Consider the following 16,857-nt stretch of genomic DNA (forward strand, 5'->3'; position numbering starts at 1 on the left):
ATGACTTCCCTCTGCCACTTATGAGACATGTAATGACTGTGACCTGGTCACCTTGACCCCTTTGAGCTTCAGTCTCTGAATCTCCAAAATGAAGATAATCATCGTCTCTGCCCCAGATAGCAGCAACAGGGTTAAAGGCATTAAATAAAGCCTGCTTGATTTATTGCCATATTTATTAAAAACAAAACACCTTAGCATGCAGCTTGACACATAAGGGCTCAAATGAGGATTAGCTATTATTATAATAATTATTATTATTTAATCCTTTTACATACATGACCTCATGTAAGCCCCATATCTACTCCCTGAGATAGAAAACAATCCCTGAATCCGCCCATGTGTATCTGTGAGAGAGATGGTCATGTGCTCTGAGAATGAATGAATGAAATAAAGCAGAGAGGAATGAATGAATCATCACAATAACCTGTGTCTTCTGCAGCATTAGGTGCACAGTCCATTTCTCAGAGCAGTGATGAAGTCTGCCAAAATAAATTAACTTTCCCACATCAATGACTCATTTGGCAGAAATAACAGCCTTGCAAACTGAGTAGAGAATGGCGAGGGAGGCGGCCCCGGGGCCAGGGTTGGGATGGGAAGAGGAGCTTTGTAATGACTGGAGATAAAAGAAGCAGCTCTCAGTCTCTCACTCTCCCTCTCTCTGTTTTTTTTTTTTTAACCAAAAACCAGTATATAAATGTATACATTTTTGAAGGCGGGGAGGTACATAGAGGCGCCAAACTATCGGGTGACTTTGGATCTCAGGAGCAAAGAAGGAAGCTAGATACAGCATCGTCAGCCCCTGGCTGGGTAGACGGGGGTCGCCATGGCCACATCATGTGTGGCAGGTCAGGCCTCCAGCCAGCACTCCTTCCCTATCCCCCTGGCTCTGGGTGAGTCCCAGGTCCCCTTAGACACTCGCCCTCGCACTGCCATTCTCACACCCTGCTCACACCTCCTTCATTGGCCAAGGAAGCTTCAGGGCAGAGCGAGGAAAGATCAAAGGCCAAGACCACAGGTCCTAGAAAGGAAGGGACTTAATTACCTGCTTCTTGTCCACACAGGAGGTTTTATGAGGAGGCCACTAGGAGGGGTTCTGCCTGTCTCCTAGAAACCAGGCCAGAGACTGTGAGCCTGGGATAAGAGATTGACAATAGACGTGAAAAGGAACTTTTTGATCTCTGCAGTAATGACATTCCACCTGAAACGTGGCTCCAATGGGCCACTCAAACTTTCTCCAGCTCCCCATTCCTGCAGGATACAGGATTTGTGGTTAGGACCATAGGTTTTGTGGTCAGAGAGACCTGGGTTGGAAAGAGTGCTTGGGAAATTCACTTAACTTTCTCAGCCATTACTATGTAAAAATGGTATCTTTGTTTGCTAAGGCTGCTATAGCAAAGTACTACAAACTGGGTGGCTCAAACAACAGAAATTTATTGTCTCATGGTTCTGGAAGCTAGAAGTTGGAAATCAAAGTGACGGCGGGGCTGCTTGCTTCTGCGAGCTGTGTAGGAAAGGATCTGTCCAAAGTCTCTCTCCTTAGATGGCCATCTTCTCCCTGCACCTCTTCCTGTTGCCTTCCTTCTCTCTGTGTCCAAATTTCCCCTTTTTCAAAAGATACCAGTTATATTGGATAAGGGTCTGCCCTAATTACATCATCTTAACTAATTATCCCTGCAATGACCCAAGCAAGGTCACATTCTGAGATATTTGATGGGGTGGGGTGGAGGGGAATAGGACTTCAGCATACAAATTTGGAGAGGACATAATTCAACCCATAAAAAATGAGTACTAGGTAGAACCTGTCTCATAGAGTGGTTGCAAAGATTGAATGAGATAATGCACATGAAATGCTTAGTCCAGGACTTGGTGGATTATAGGTAGCCAGAAAAACATGCCTAGGATAATCATCATTACTATCATGGATACCCTTCTTGGTCACTCACCAATGACCCCTCCTTTCTTCTTTCTTGATAAATTCCCCTGATGTTCAGAACAGCAGTCTATCTAGGTCCAGTAATGTGCATGCATGCATGCTCAGTTGTGTCTGACTCTGCGTGTCCAGTAATGGGTCATGCCTAAATTGAGGGAAAAGAAAAAACAAAACACAGTATTGTTTCTCTTTGCCAATGATTGGTTTAGAGATGGGAAGGTGACCTACTTCTACTCAAACAGATGTAATAGGAAGTCTTGTGGGAGGGTGGTCTTGGAAAGATTTTCTTTCCCAAAGGAAAAAGAATTAGCCTAAGAATAATTTCTCTCTTTCCTTCTCCTCCTTTTTCTCTCATCCTGTATCTGACACTGTCAGATGAGACTGTGATGTCTGGTGCTCTGGCAAGTTGTCTTGCAACCATGAGGACAGACAGTATTGATATTCTGAAACTGGGAGAGTAAAAAAGTGGAAATAACCTAGGATCTCTGATGACACTGTTGAGCCCTGACAGTCGTGGGAGGCACTGTGTGCTTCTTGGTGAGAGGGACCATATGCCTCTTGGCCCCTTGTTAAATAAATAGCCAACTATTGTACAAATTATATGAACTTACCCTTCTTCTGGTAAAAGCATCCCAATATTTCTTGGGAAGATTTCTCCCTCCACTCTCTACCCACCATAGTTCAAGAGGAGCTGATTTCACCTCTGGCTTGTACAAGTGTGTGGTAGACAGACTTCCAAGATCCCTTCTTACCCCCTCATCCCACCCTGTGATCCTTGTCTCTTGTTGTTCACACCTTTGTATAATTCCCTCCTCCTGAGGGTTGAACCTAGACTGACTTCTAATCAGCAGAATACAGCAAAAGTGATGGGATGTCACCTCTGTGATTAAGTTACAAATGGTTGTGATTTCCATGTCCAAGATGGACAAAGTAGCAAATGCCTCTGCAAAACAACTGAGGACATTTGTAGTGAACACAAAGTTCAGGATAAGCATCATCTACCTGGCTTGTTTTTAGAAGGTTGTACTGTTTACCCTGAATGAAAAATGTCTGGTTCACCAAATCCTACCCAGTGTTGACCTCCACTGGAGTTATTTGCCTCCTTGCTAACTTTGCTAGTTTGAAAGTATATATGAATGATTTCTAAGTGTTGTTTGAGGTTTCCTCTCTCGGATAATAGTCGTTGAATTGCCCTCCAGATTTGTTTAGCATCTGTATTTCCTCTCTCACTGTTCTCCAACCATTTAGTTCGGGCTTGCCTTCAATGATATAATTCTCAGGAGTAAGGATTCAGTCTCTCCAGGGCACCCGGGCCGAGGTCTCTGCCCTCCCAGAGACAGAACAAATGATATTTACCAACCGATGAGTGTCAGGTTTTTCTACTATTTGCTGAGCTCATGATTCTTTCACAAGAGGGACCTTGAGTCTACATTAAAATACACGTGTAACTGAAAGATGCAACACACCATGCCGGGTCCGCAGAGTTCTTCTGCGATTGCAATCCACGATTAATAGCATTAATTTAACACTGCACCTCTCCATTTTGAAAAGAGTGGCTAGATTGGAGGTGGGAAACCTTGTTTTGTTCTTGGGATAAGTGAGAGATTAATTGTTAAGTCTTCTTTGAATAACCCTCAAAGGGACTCTAGAGATAAAATGACTTTTAATTGGCCAACCTAGCACCAGCTCTTGAAGGCTTAGGTGAGTGGAATTTGATTTCAGTCTGTTAAAAACCTGACCTTGCTTCTTTATTATTATGTATTTATTTATTTTGGGCCGTGCGTGGTCTTCAAAACTGCACACGGGCTTTCCTCTAGTGGTGAGCAGGGGGCTACTTTCTCGTGGTGGTGAGTGTTCTCACTGCAGTGGCTTCTCTCGTTGCGGAGCGCAGGCTCGAGGCGCGCAGGCTTCAGTCCTTGTTTCTCACGGGCTCGAGGGCCTGTGCTTGGTGGTGGTGGTGCATGGACCTAGTTGCTCAGTGGCATGTGGAATCTTCCTAGATAAGGGATCGGACCCGTGTCTCCTGCATTGGCAGGTGGATTCTTTACCATTGAGTCACCAGGGAGGCCCCTGACCTTGTCTTTTTTGTCTCTTTCTCTCCCTTCTTCTCAGGCCAAGGATTTTCTACCACTCTTCTCTGAATCAGAGGTCTTCTGCATGGCTGGCATTCACCAAAGACAAGGCAGCAGCTGGAGATCAGGTAAGTTGGAAAAAAGTGAGCTTCTGGATTTTTTTTTTTCCCTGTCTTTAGGAGACATGAAGGTGTATCCTGGCAGTGGAAATGGCATGAAGTTGGATCTTACCCTAGCCCTATCACTTCCTAGAAGTTGGCCTTGGGCACATCATTTAGCATTTCTGAACCTCAACTGCTTCATCTGTTCAAGGGAAATGATTAATACCTACCACAAAGGTTGTGACTACTGGTGCACAGGTAAATATCTGATAATTGGCTCCCAGAAGGAAAACTCTGATTTGCAGCATTTGCCAATTGCTATGGTGCAAAGACTCTCACTGTGGCCAGTTTCAAGCTACCAATATGAGTTCATTGAATGGAGAGCTGGGAAAAGATGTGCAGACAGATGTGCAGTAGCAAATACCATATAGTATCTTCACCGTAAGAGGTAATAGACACAAACCTATAGCATGGATAGTAGAATAATGCAGTCAATTGATTAAGGGAGGAGTTCTGAATACTTATTTCCTTTGTTAGTAATAGAATTTATTCAATTGTAAGTTTATATAATTTCTTTTGAAAAAATAATAGCTGTGTCTCTCTGCTCTTTCAGAGTTTATACCCCAGAGCAGTGGTCCCTGACCTTTTTGGCACCAGGGACTGATTTCATGGAAGACAGTTATTCCACAAACCAGGGTGACGGGATGGTTTGGGGATGATTCAAGCACATTGCATTTACTGTGCACTTTATTTCTAAACTAATGCTGCCACTGATCTGACAGGAGGTACATGTCTGCGGCCCGGAGGTTGGACAGCTGTGCCCCTACGGGACATAGGTCTGCAGGTAACCAAAGTACAGGATGGCTTATTGGGAAGTTTAGGGCCCAGATTGGGAAGTTGAACAGATTTGTATTCAAACCCTGCCTCCCCAGGTGGGTGAGCCAGATCAAGTAGCTCATCCTGTCTATAAACTAATCATCTTCTCTTGGAGTTACTGCCAGGTCTAAATGAGATAACATAAGAAAGCTTTGAGCACGATGCCTGGCACATAGTAACAGCGCCATAAATGGTAGACAAACTGATTAAGAATGTGATAATTGTGCTAATGGAAAAGTGTGAACGTCATCGTGTTGGGAGCCCTAGCAGAGGGACAGATTAAGGAGCTGGGTTCAAGCCAGGTGCAAACAAGCAGGCAAGGGCTGTAGTTTGAGCTAAAAGATTGGGAGGGGATTGCTTCAGGCTGATGAGCAGCCCCACCCTTAAAAGAAAAAAAGAAAAAAAAAAAACCCAGATAGGAACTTTGGGCCTGCTCCTTGCTTTGGATGTAAGTCTCTCCTCTCTCTCTCTGGGAACGAGGGTCAAGACGGCAAATTGATGAGCTTGGAAAGTGAGAGCAGGTCAACGATGTGAGGCCTTGTGTGCCTTCCTCGCGGGGCAGGCGGCTGTTGTGGGGCCGCGCAGCCCACTACCGTCCGCCTGGAGAATTGTGAACTCACGGGTGGTGGGAGTAGGAACCTCTGCCGCGCTGCAGGGCATCAGCCAGAGCTGCACTTCAGAAAAGATCTTTCGCCTGGATAAGGAACAGATGCGGTTGCTCAACCCAACCTGTCCTTATTGCCAGGGACCCAGCCCAACGTCCTCTGCGTCTCCAACGGAAGCACCAGGACCCCAGGAGGTGACCAGCTCACATCCTCAGAGGTGAAATTGTGGGGAGCTGGGACTCTTGTCTCCAGCGCCCCCCACCAGGAGGTGGTTCCCACAGGAGCCCACAGGAGCATCATGGCTCCAGTCCAGACAGGAGGAAGAGGCAGGGAAGTGTGACTCCTGTAAAGAGCTGTGAAGATTCCTAAAGAGCTGCATGCGCGGGCTGCCTTGCTATTCCAGTCTGAGCCCCGGTTTTTCTTAAACAAGAAATGACCAGTTATCGTTCACTCTGAAGGTACACCCAACCGGCTTGTCAGCTTAGCTGGCCACCTTTGATCTGCCTCCAGATGCAGCCGGTACTCCCATTGCTACCCCCCAACTTCCTCTTTCCAGGATGCAAATATAGTAACAATAGTCTTAATTGAGTGTCAGGCACTTCTTGGGCAGACTCTCATTTAATCCCCACCACAGCCCCTGAGGTAGGTTTTAATGTATCATACCCATTTTATAGATGAGAAAACTGAGTTCAAATAAGAGAATAGACCCATCCACAGTCACCCAGCTGGTAAGCAGCTAAAGCCAGGATTGAAACCAGGTCTCTGTGGCTCCAAAGCCCACTTGCTGCCAGTAGCCAAGAATGCCCCCTGTTTCTCTAAAAAGTTACCTACCCCTGGGGGCAGGGCAGGATGGGGGTGACGCAAGCACCGGGCAAAATGTAAGAAGGCACTCAGGCTCAAGTTCATGCCACTGTGGGGCTGGGCCCGGGCACGACTCTGTGAGCAAGTGCCTCCTTGAATTCTGAGCCCTGGGTACCTGCCTCAGCCCTGCCTCTAGGTAAACACCCAAGTTTAGTAGCTTATTGCACACACCAAGTTCAGGGCAGGTCCTACACAGGAAGAATGTTCTGGTCAAACCAGCTGTGACTAGAGTTTCTTTCTCCCATAATTACACCAGTGCAATTTTCAGACCTCACCCCACCTCACCAGGGACTCTCAGCCTAGGAAAGGACCCCTGAGACAGCAGGTTCTATCTCTTGGACCTCCCACAGCACAGCTACCTGTGAGCTGGCAGCAGAGGAAGCCAGCGCTTGCCTTCTCTTCCATCTTTCACTACATCCCTCTCCCGCAGATGTGTCCCTTTTGGGTGGACTCAGCAGTAGAGGCTCCAGGCACTGGAGTTAGACCTGGGTTTGAATCCTGCCTTCACTTCCAACCATCTGTGTTATTTTGAACATAGGACTTTCCCCTTCCCTGTGCCTCAATTTCCCCATCAGTAAAATGGAACCAGTGGTGCATGTTTTGCAGGATGTATTCACTTCCTGTGGCTACTCTAACAAATTATTACCAACTGGGTGGGTGAAAACAGAAAATTATTGTCTCACAGTTCCAAAGGCCAGAAGTTCCAAATCGAGGTGTCACCAGGGCCATGCTCCATCTCCAGGCTCTAGGGGAGGATCCTTCCTGGCTTATCCCACCTTCTGGTGGCCCCAAGCATCCCTTGGCTTATGGCGCATCACTCCAGTCTCCCCCTCTGTTTTCACACAGCCTTCATCCTTGTGTCTGTGTCCTTTTCTGTCTCTTGTTAGGATATTCTCATTGGATGTAGGGCCCAACCTAATCTGTTATGATCTCATCTCAATTCTAGCTTAATTGTGTCTAAAGTGAAAGTCGCTCAGTTGTGTCCAACTCTTTGCGATCCCATGGACAATACAGCCCATGGAATTCTCCAGGCCAGAATACTGGAGTAGGTATGGGTAGCCTTTCCCTCCAAGGGATCTTCCCAACCCAGGGATTGAACCCAGGTCTTCTGCATTGCGGGCAGATTCTTTACCAGCTGAGCCACAAAGGAAGACCAAGAATACTGGAGCGGGTATCCCTTCTCTAGCGGATCTTCCTGACCCAGGAATCGAACCAATGCAGGGGCCTCCTGCATTGCAGGCAAATTCTTTACCACCTTAGCTAACTGGGAAACCCTGATAATTGTGTCTGCAGAGACTCTATTTCCAGGGAAGGCCACATTCTGAGGTTCTGGGTAAACATGGGTTTGAGGGGACACTAATCACCCTCACTGCACTGAAATGGGCCCGACCCTCAGCCCTCGAGCAGCCTTCTCCTCCACTCTCTCCTACTCCCTGACTTGGAGGCTGTGATGGTCAATTTCATGTGTCAACTTGATGAGGCCACATGGTACCCAGATATCTGGTTAAGCACTTTCTGGGTGTGTCTCTGAGGTGTTTAAGGATGAGATTAGCATCGGAATGGGTAGACTGAGTAAAGCAGATGGCCCTTCCATATCCAGTCCCTTGCGGGACTGAATAGAACAAAAAGACAGAGGAAGAGAGAATTCACTCTCTGCCGGCTAGTTTTTGAGTTGGATGCAGTTTTCTCCTGTGATTGGACTGGAACTTATGCCACCAGCTCTCCCAGGTTTCCAGCTGACAGATGGCAGGCTGTGGGACTTCTCATCCTCTGTAATCATGCAAGCCGAATTCTTGGAATACATCTCTTTCTCTCCCTCTCAATAGATAGACAGATAGAGATAGATGTAGGTTATGTGACATCTATCTCAGATCTATATTTATTAATGTCCATTGGTATATGTGGGGGCTTGGTTCCAACAGATACAAATTTCAAACACGTGCGTTTCCTGGTGGCCTACCGGTTAGGATTCTGGGCTTTCACTACCATGGCCCAGGTTTGATTCCAGGCAAAAAAACACAAAACACCCAACAAAGATGCTGAAGTTCCTTACATAAAATAGCATAGCACAGTGAATACAAGCAACCCTCTGTATCCAGGGATGTGAAGTCTGCAGGTAAGGAAGGCCGGCTGCATACCCAAATCTTCTATGGATTGGTCTATATCATGTATAGGCTTCCCTGGTGGCTCAGTGCTGAAGAATCCACCTTCCAATGCAGGAGACACAGGTTCGATCCCTGGGTTGGGAAGATCCCCTGTAGAAGGAAATGGCAACCCACTCTAGTGTTCTTGCCTGGAAAATCCCATGGACAGAGGAGCTATAGTCCATGGAGTCACAAACAGTTGGATATGACTTTGTGACTAAACAGCAGTAACATATTATGTCTATCCTACATATAGGATATGTATTTCATATCTACATCTCTATATACAGAACTACCTATATAGATACAATGACAGAGACACGTGTCTCCGGATAGAGAGTTTGTTTCTCTGGAGAACCCTAAGATAGAGGCTTTTCTTTCCCCCAAGGGAAGAGAAAGGTCACTTTCAAGGGTATTTGGACGAGGGGCAGACATTCCTTGTGCTGGTAGCCAGTTCCCTCTTCACCCTGGGGCTCTCCTGTTTGATTTCTGAGTAAGTGTGGGGGAGGGTGAGTCTAGGCTGGATCCTCCCCTCATCTGAACTGCACTTTCCATGGAAATAAACTTTCCCAAGGAGGCTCGCTGCCCTCTGCTCTTCTTCTCCCAGAGGTTGAGTCCACAACCACGTCACTTGTAACCACACCACCCATAACAGAGAAACACCCTTAAGGGGCCCCCGGCCTCTGGGAACCTGGCATGGCTTGTGCAGGGTCACATCCAGTTGTCACAGGCCCGTGAGGAGAGCATGGTGATGGCAATTTGCAGGGGAAGAGCTAAGGGTCAGAGGGGTCCCGTAAGGAGCCCAGGGGCACACAGCTTTATTTGCCAGCAGGTGGGGGTAGGGGGTGAATGTATTTGAAGGTTATGTATTAGAGGTTACGACGATTGCCCTGCACCCCAGCCCTCAGCCCAGGCCATCTGAGATGAGACAGGCTTTGTGACGGGCTGGGCATGATGCTTTGTATTCACTTGCTTCATCCTCATAGCTGCCTTGTGAGGTGGCTGTCACCCCCAGTTAGCGAACAAGGCTCAGAGAAGATCAAAGAAGGGCTGTCCCGAAACTCCTGGGCTCCTGCAGAGCCTGAGTCCAATCTGAGTGGGCCCATGCCCAAAAAGCTCTCCTCTTCCCTCTCCCCTGACCCCTCCCTCCCAGCTCACTCTTCTCTGTCTTCCCCATCCTTTCCTGGGTGGGGCAGGTGGGGAGACAGTGTTCCCTGGAGGAGGGAGGGGCAAGGCAGGTGAGTCTTCTCCTTCACCTGGTCTGCATTCTCCAGAAAGTGAGAAAGTGCCTGGGCAAGAGTGTGTGAATGTGTGTGACTGGGGGTCTGGGTGTGTGTGAGCATGAGTGTGTGTATGTGAGAATGTCTGCATGTGTGTGTGAGTGTGTGTATATGTGTGCATGTGAGTGTGTGTGAGTCTGAGGGTATGTGTGCGGCTTGGGGGTCTGGATGTGTGTGACGTGTGTATGTGAGAATGTCTGCATGTGTGTGTGAGTGTGTATATGTGTGTGCATGTGAGTGTGTGTGAGTCTGAGGGTATGTGTGCGGCTTGGGGGTCTGGGTGTGTGTGAGCATGTGTGTATGTGAGAATGTCTGCATGTATATGTGTCAGTGTGTGTGTGTGTGTGTGTGTGTGTGTGTGTGGCTTGTTGGGGGGCAGAGACGGGACAGAGGTGGGAACAGACATTCCTCGAGGTTGGGCCAGGGCTGGGGAGATATCACCTCCCTTCTCCCTCCCCTGTCTCTGCCTCTCCTCTCCTTTTCCTCCCCCAGCCCCATTCCACACCCCGCCCCCCGCCCCAGGATTCTATCAGCCTGGGACAAATGAAAAGAGCGAAGCTAGGGCGGGCCCATGGCAGGGGGTCAGGGGGGCTAAGCAGGTCAGGGCCCTCATCTCTGCTTCCCCAGGTTCCTGAACACCAAGGATTACAGCTTCAACTTCTGCTGTTTAATCAGCTGGTAGCAATTTAACCATTACACCCCAGTGAGAGAATCCAAGACATTTCCTACAGGAGGGGGAGAGGGGAAGACTAAGATGGGAGGAATGCAGGAAGGGGGGCCAGTGGAGACACAAAACAGTTTTATTAAAAAGAAAAAGGGAGGAAGAAAAGGGCTGTGATCTGTAATTGTGTCTCAGTTGAAACAGAACTCCCAGGGCTGGGTGGGGAAGCAGACCCCTGGAGATGCAGGGAGGGGCAGGCTGCAGGGTGGAAATGGGGAAGGTGGGTGCTGGTTGGGGTGCAGGGGAGGGGGACATAGAGGATCTTGGCTGTGGGACGTGGGAAGGAGTTTTGTCTCCTGCTTTGAGGGGCGGTCTCCAGACCCAAGGAAGGCCCTGCCACTTTCAAGCTGTGCTGGGTCTGGCCTCTCTGAAACTGGAAACAGCAGAGCAGCTAAGCAGAGACTGATTCACTTGGCATCATGGGTTTATATGTAAAGTGCTTGGGAAATGAGTTGGCAGGTGAGGTGAGATTCTTTATCAAATGTATTTTCACCTGTAAAAAAAGAAAAGAACTTCTCCAGCCCACTCCCATTTTTCTGGGCCCCCATGTGCCTTAAAGTGCTCACACCTGAGTCCAGGTGACTCTGTGATCGGCAGCTGCACTTGGCCCCCAACCCAAGCAGGAGGGAGCCTCCTCTCTGTGGCCTGATGCTGAGCACCCGAGGACGTCTGTGGAAGAGGACTTGGAAGAAAGCCAGGAAAGCATTTGGGGCATAGAAAGAGCACCACCTTGAAGGCTGGGGTTTCAGGTTTGAGCCCCAGGGCTGCCCTCTGCTGGCTGAGTGAACTGGGGCAAGTTGCTAAGCCTCTCTGAACCTCAGGTCTTTACGTTGATTTATAGAGGCCAGCATACTTTTTCTGGAAAGGATCAGATAGTAAATATCTTTGCGGGCCGTTCGGTCTCTGCGGCAACGATTCAACCTTGTCACTGTAGTGTGAAAGCAGCCGTGGACACACATAAATGAGCAAGGATAGCTGTGTCTAGTACAACTTTATTTACAAAGGCAGGCAGCTAGCCTAGGGGCTGTAGTTTGGTTACCCATCATCTAGAAATAGAAATGATGATGCTTCTGGGACCCCATTAATTAAATAAACTCAGTGTGGTAGCACAGTGTTAGGGTCTGAAACACATCGGCTTCTTGTCTTCCAGACAGGGTTAGCAAGACAGCGGAGACTTCTCTGACCAATGAACTTCCCACCAACTTTCTATCATTTCATGTCAGGCATGAGCAGATGCTACCATTAAGTCAGTAAAGAAGCCACTAGTGGGAATCTAAAGAGTCAAGGGCCTGGACATCAAGGAGCTGGGCATTGCAGGGTGAATAGGAGTTTTCCGAGAGCTAACAGTCATACATGTATATTCTATGCTCACGGACCACACGTACATGCATAGGCGCAGAGACAGGTGGGTGGGATGTGGATATGCAGTGGGTACAGGTGAGAAAAGAGGATGAGAAAGGCAGATGTCAAATATCAGCCTCCTGCCCCTGCCCTACCTTGGGATTGTTCCAGGCTGGAGTGGGTGTTCGAGGCCCAATAACAGAAAGGCTTCTCAGCTCTGCCCACTGACGTTTTCTCTCCATTTCTTCTCAGTGCCTTACAACCCTGACTGATTCTGCACTCCTTCTAGACAAGGAGGCTGCAGGTTGTTGTTCAGTAGCTAAGTCATGTCCAGCTCTTTGTGACCCCAGGGACTGCAGTACGACAGGCCTCCCTGTCCTTCACTATCCCCCAGAGTTTGCTCAAACTCGTGTCCACTGAGCTGGTGATGCCATCCAACCATCTCATCCTCTGCCACCCCCTTCTCTTCCTGCCGTCAATCTTTCCCAGCATCAGGGTCTTTTCCAAACAGTTGGCTCTTCACTTCAGGTGGCCAAAGTATTGGAACTTCAGCTTCAGCATCAGTCCTTCCAGTGAATGTTCAGGATCAGTTTCCTTTAGGCTAGGCTGGTTTGAGCTCCTTGCTGTCCAAGGGATTCTCAAGAGTCTTCTCCAACACCACAGTTCAAAAGCATCAATTCTTCAGTGCACGGCCTTCTTTATGGTTCAGCTCTCATCCGTGCATGACTACTAGAAAACCCATAGCTCTGACTATATGAACCTTTGTCAGAAAAGTGATGTCTCTGCTTTTCAGTACACTGTCCAGGTTTGTCATAGCTTTTCTTCCCGGGCCTCATGCTAAAAAGCATGGACATTGGAGTACCTCTGATGTGGCTTCCAGTGCCCCATTGAACATTTGCTTGCTATGTATCTTTGGCAAATGTCTTCACCTACCTCTCTGGGTCTCCATTTCCTCATCTGCAAAATGGGAGTTATGGTCTCACCTACCCAGCAGGTGTCCTGCTGGGAGATTACATGGGATAAGGAAGGGCAATGTGTAACACAGGGCTTGCCTGGCACATAGCTAGCAATTTGTAAGCAGAAGCCATCTTAATACCACCATGATTATTGTAATACTTTATGATGATAAAGTATTTTATAATATAAATATAATGTTTTATAATAGTAATTATTACCATTATTCAGCTTCCCTGGTGGCTCAGACAGTAAAAACACAGGAGATTTGGGTTCGATCCCTGGATTGGGAAGACCCTCTGGAAAAGGGAATGGCAACCAATACAGTTTTCTTGCATGGAGAATTCCATGGACAGAGGAGCCTGACAAACTAAATATGTACTGTTTAATAATTCAGTTCAGTTCAGTCACTCAGTCGTGTCCAACACTTTGCGACCCCATGAATCGCAGCACGCCAGGCCTCCCTGTCAATCACCGTCTCCCGGAGTTCACTCAGACTCATGTCCATCGAGTCAGTGATGCCATCCAGCCATTTCATCCTCGGTCGTCCCTCCCTCCTCCTGCCCCCAATCCCTCCTTTAGCATCATTCCTTCCAAAGAAATCCCAGGGCTGATCTCCTTCAGAATGGACTGGTTGGATCTCCTCGCAGTCCAAGGGACTCTCAAGAGTCTTCTCCAACACCACAGTTTAAACGCATCAATTCTTCGGCACTCAGCCTTCTTCACAGTCCAACTCTCACATCCATACATGACCACAGGAAAAACCATAGCCTTGACCAGACGAACCTTAGTCTGCAAAGTAATATCTCTGCGTTTGAATATGCTATCTAGGTTGGTCATAACTTTTCTTCCAAGGAGTAAGCGTCTTTTAATTTCATGGCTGCAATCACCATCTGCAGTGATTTTGGAGCCCCCCAAAATAAAGTCTGACACTGTTTCTACTGTTTCCCCATCTATTTCCCATGAAGTGATGGGACCGGATGCCATGATCTTTGTTTTCTGAATGTTGAGCTTTAAGCCAACTTTTTCACTCTCCTCTTTCACTTTCATCAAGAGGCTTTTTAGTTCCTCTTCACTTTCTGCCATAAGGGTGGTGTCATCTGCATATCTGAGGTGATTGATATTTCTCCCGGCAATCTTGATTCCAGCTTGTGTTTCTTCCAGTCCAGCGTTTCTCATGATGTACTCTGCATAGAAGTTAAATAAGCAGGGTGACAATATACAGCCTTGACATACTCCTTTTCCTATTTGGAACCAGTCTGTGGTTCCATGTCCAGTTCTAACTGTTGCTTCCTGACCTGCATACAGATTTCTCAAGAGGCAGGTTAGGTGGTCTGGTATTCCCAGCTCTTTCAGAATTTTCCACAGTTTATTGTGATCCACACAGTCAAGGGCTTTGGCATAGTCAATAAAGCAGAATTAGATGTTTTTCTGGAACTCTCTTGCTTTTTCCATGATCCAGCAGATGTTGGCAATTTGATCTCTGGTTCCTCTGCCCTTTCTGAAACCAGCTTGACCATCAGGGAGTTCACGGTTCACGTATTGCTGAAGCCTGGCTTGGAGAATGTTGAGCATTACTTTACTAGCATGTGAGATGAGTGCAATTGTTTGGTAGTTTGAGCATTCTTTGGCATTGCCTTTCTTTGGGATTGGAATGAAAACTGACCTTTTCCAGTCCTGTGGCCACTGCTGAGTTTTCCAAATTTGCTGGCATATTGAGTGCAGCACTTTGACAGCATCATCTTTCAGGATTTGAAACAGCTCAACTGGAATTTCATCACCTCCACTAGCTTTGTTCGTAGTGATGCTTTCTAAGGCCCACTTGACTTCACATTCCAAGATGTCTGGCTCTAGATTAGTGATCACATCATCATGATTATCTGGGTCATGAAGATCTTTTTTGTACAGTTCTTCCATGTATTCTTGCCACCTCTTCTTAATATCTTCTGCTTCTGTTAGGTCCATACCATTTCTGTCCTTTATCGAGCCCATCTTTGCATGAAATGTTCCCTTGGTATCTCTAATTTTCTTGAAGAGATCTCTAGTCTTTCCCATTCTGTTCTTTTCCTCTATTTCTTTGCACTGATCGCTGAAGAAGGCTTTCTTATCTCTTCTTGCTATTCTCTGGAACTCTGCATTCAGATGCTTATATCTTTCCTTTTCTCCTTTGCTTTTCACCTCTCTTCTTTTCACAGCTATTTGTAAGGCCTCCCCAGACAGCCATTTTGCTTTTTTGCATTTCTTTTCCATGGGGATGGTCTTGATCCCTGTCTCCTGTACAATGTCACAAACCTCATTCCATAGTTCATCAGGCACTCTATCTATCAGATCTAGGCCCTTAAATCTATTTCTCACTTCCACTGTATAATCATAAGGGATTTGATTTAGGTCATACCTGAATGGTCTAGCGGTTTTCCCTACTTTCTTCAATTTGAGTCTGAATTTGGTAATAAGGAGTTCCTGATCTGAGCCACAGTCAGCTCCTGGTCTTGTTTTTGTTGACTGTATAGAGCTTCTCCATCTTTGGCTGCAGAGAATATAATCAATCTGATTTCGGTGTTAACCATCTGGTGATGTCCATGTGTAGAGTCTTCTCTTGTGTTGTTGGAAGAGGGTGTTTGCTATGACCAGTGCATTTTCTTGGCAAAACTCTATTAGTCTTTGCCCTGCTTCATTCCACATTCCAAGGCCAAATTTGCCCGTTACTCCAGGTGTTTCTTGACTTCCTACTTTTGCATTCCAGTCCCCTATCATGAAAGGGACATCTTTTTTGGGTGGTAGTTCTAAAAGGTCTTGTAGGTCTTCATAGAACCATTTAACTTCAGTTTCTTCAGCGTTACTGGTTGGGGCATAGACTTGGATTACTGTGATATTGAATGGTTTGCCTTGGAGACGAACAGAGATCATTCTGTTGTTTTTGAGATTGCATGCAGGTACTGCATTTTGGACTCTTTTGTTGACCATGATGGCTACTCCATTTCTTCTGAGGGATTCCTGCCCGCAGTAGTAGATGTAATGGTCATCTGAGTTAAATTCCCGTATTCCAGTCCATTTTAGTTCGCTGGTTCCTAGAATGTCGATGTTCACTCTTGCCATCTCCTGTTTGACCACTTCCAATTTGCCTTGATTCATGGACCTAACATTCCACGTTCCTATGCTATATTGCTCTTTACAGCATCGGATCTTGCTTCTATCACCAGTCACATCCACAACTGGGTATTGTTTTTGCTTTGGCTCCATCCCTTCATTCTTTCTGGAGTTATTTCTCCACTGATCTCCAGTAGCATATTGGGCACCTACTGACCTGGGAAGTACCTCTTTCAGTATCCTATCATTTTGCCTTTTCATACTGTTCATGGGGTTCTCAAGGCAAGAATACTGAAGTGGCTTGCCATTCCCTTCTCCAGTGGACCACATTCTGTCAGACCTCTCCACCATGACCCACCTGTCTTGGGTTGCCCCATAGGCATGGCTTGGTTTCATTGAGTTAGACAAGGCTGTGGTCCTAGTGTGATTAGATTGACTAGTTTTCTGTGAGTATGGTTTCAGTGTGTCTGCCCTCTGATGCCCTCTTGCAACACCTACCATCTTACTTGGGTTTCTCTTACCTTGGGCGTGGGATATCTCTTCTTAGCTGCTCCAGCAAAGCACAGCCGCTGCTCCTTACCTTGGATGAGGGGTATCTCCTTACCGCTGCCGTTCCTGTTATTACCATTATTATTATGCCTCTTGTACTCCTTAGTCCCTACTACCAATGGGTTTGCACAGGCTATGGGGACACGTTGGTGCCCAAGTCTGGGAGGTCTGGGTGGTGGCCTGCAATGGGACATGAATTTTGAGCATGCGCTGTGGCTCCCTCATTGTGAGATCGGGGAACCAGGAGATGATGTACCAGGCATAGATCACACATCACTTCCTCCATACCTTATAGCACTTCTGCCCAATATGCTTTCCCAGCTCCATTTTCCAGAT

The sequence above is a fragment of the Ovis canadensis genome, chromosome 17 (genome assembly GCF_042477335.2).
Source record: "Ovis canadensis isolate MfBH-ARS-UI-01 breed Bighorn chromosome 17, ARS-UI_OviCan_v2, whole genome shotgun sequence".
Classification (NCBI taxonomy): Eukaryota; Metazoa; Chordata; class Mammalia; order Artiodactyla; family Bovidae; genus Ovis; species Ovis canadensis.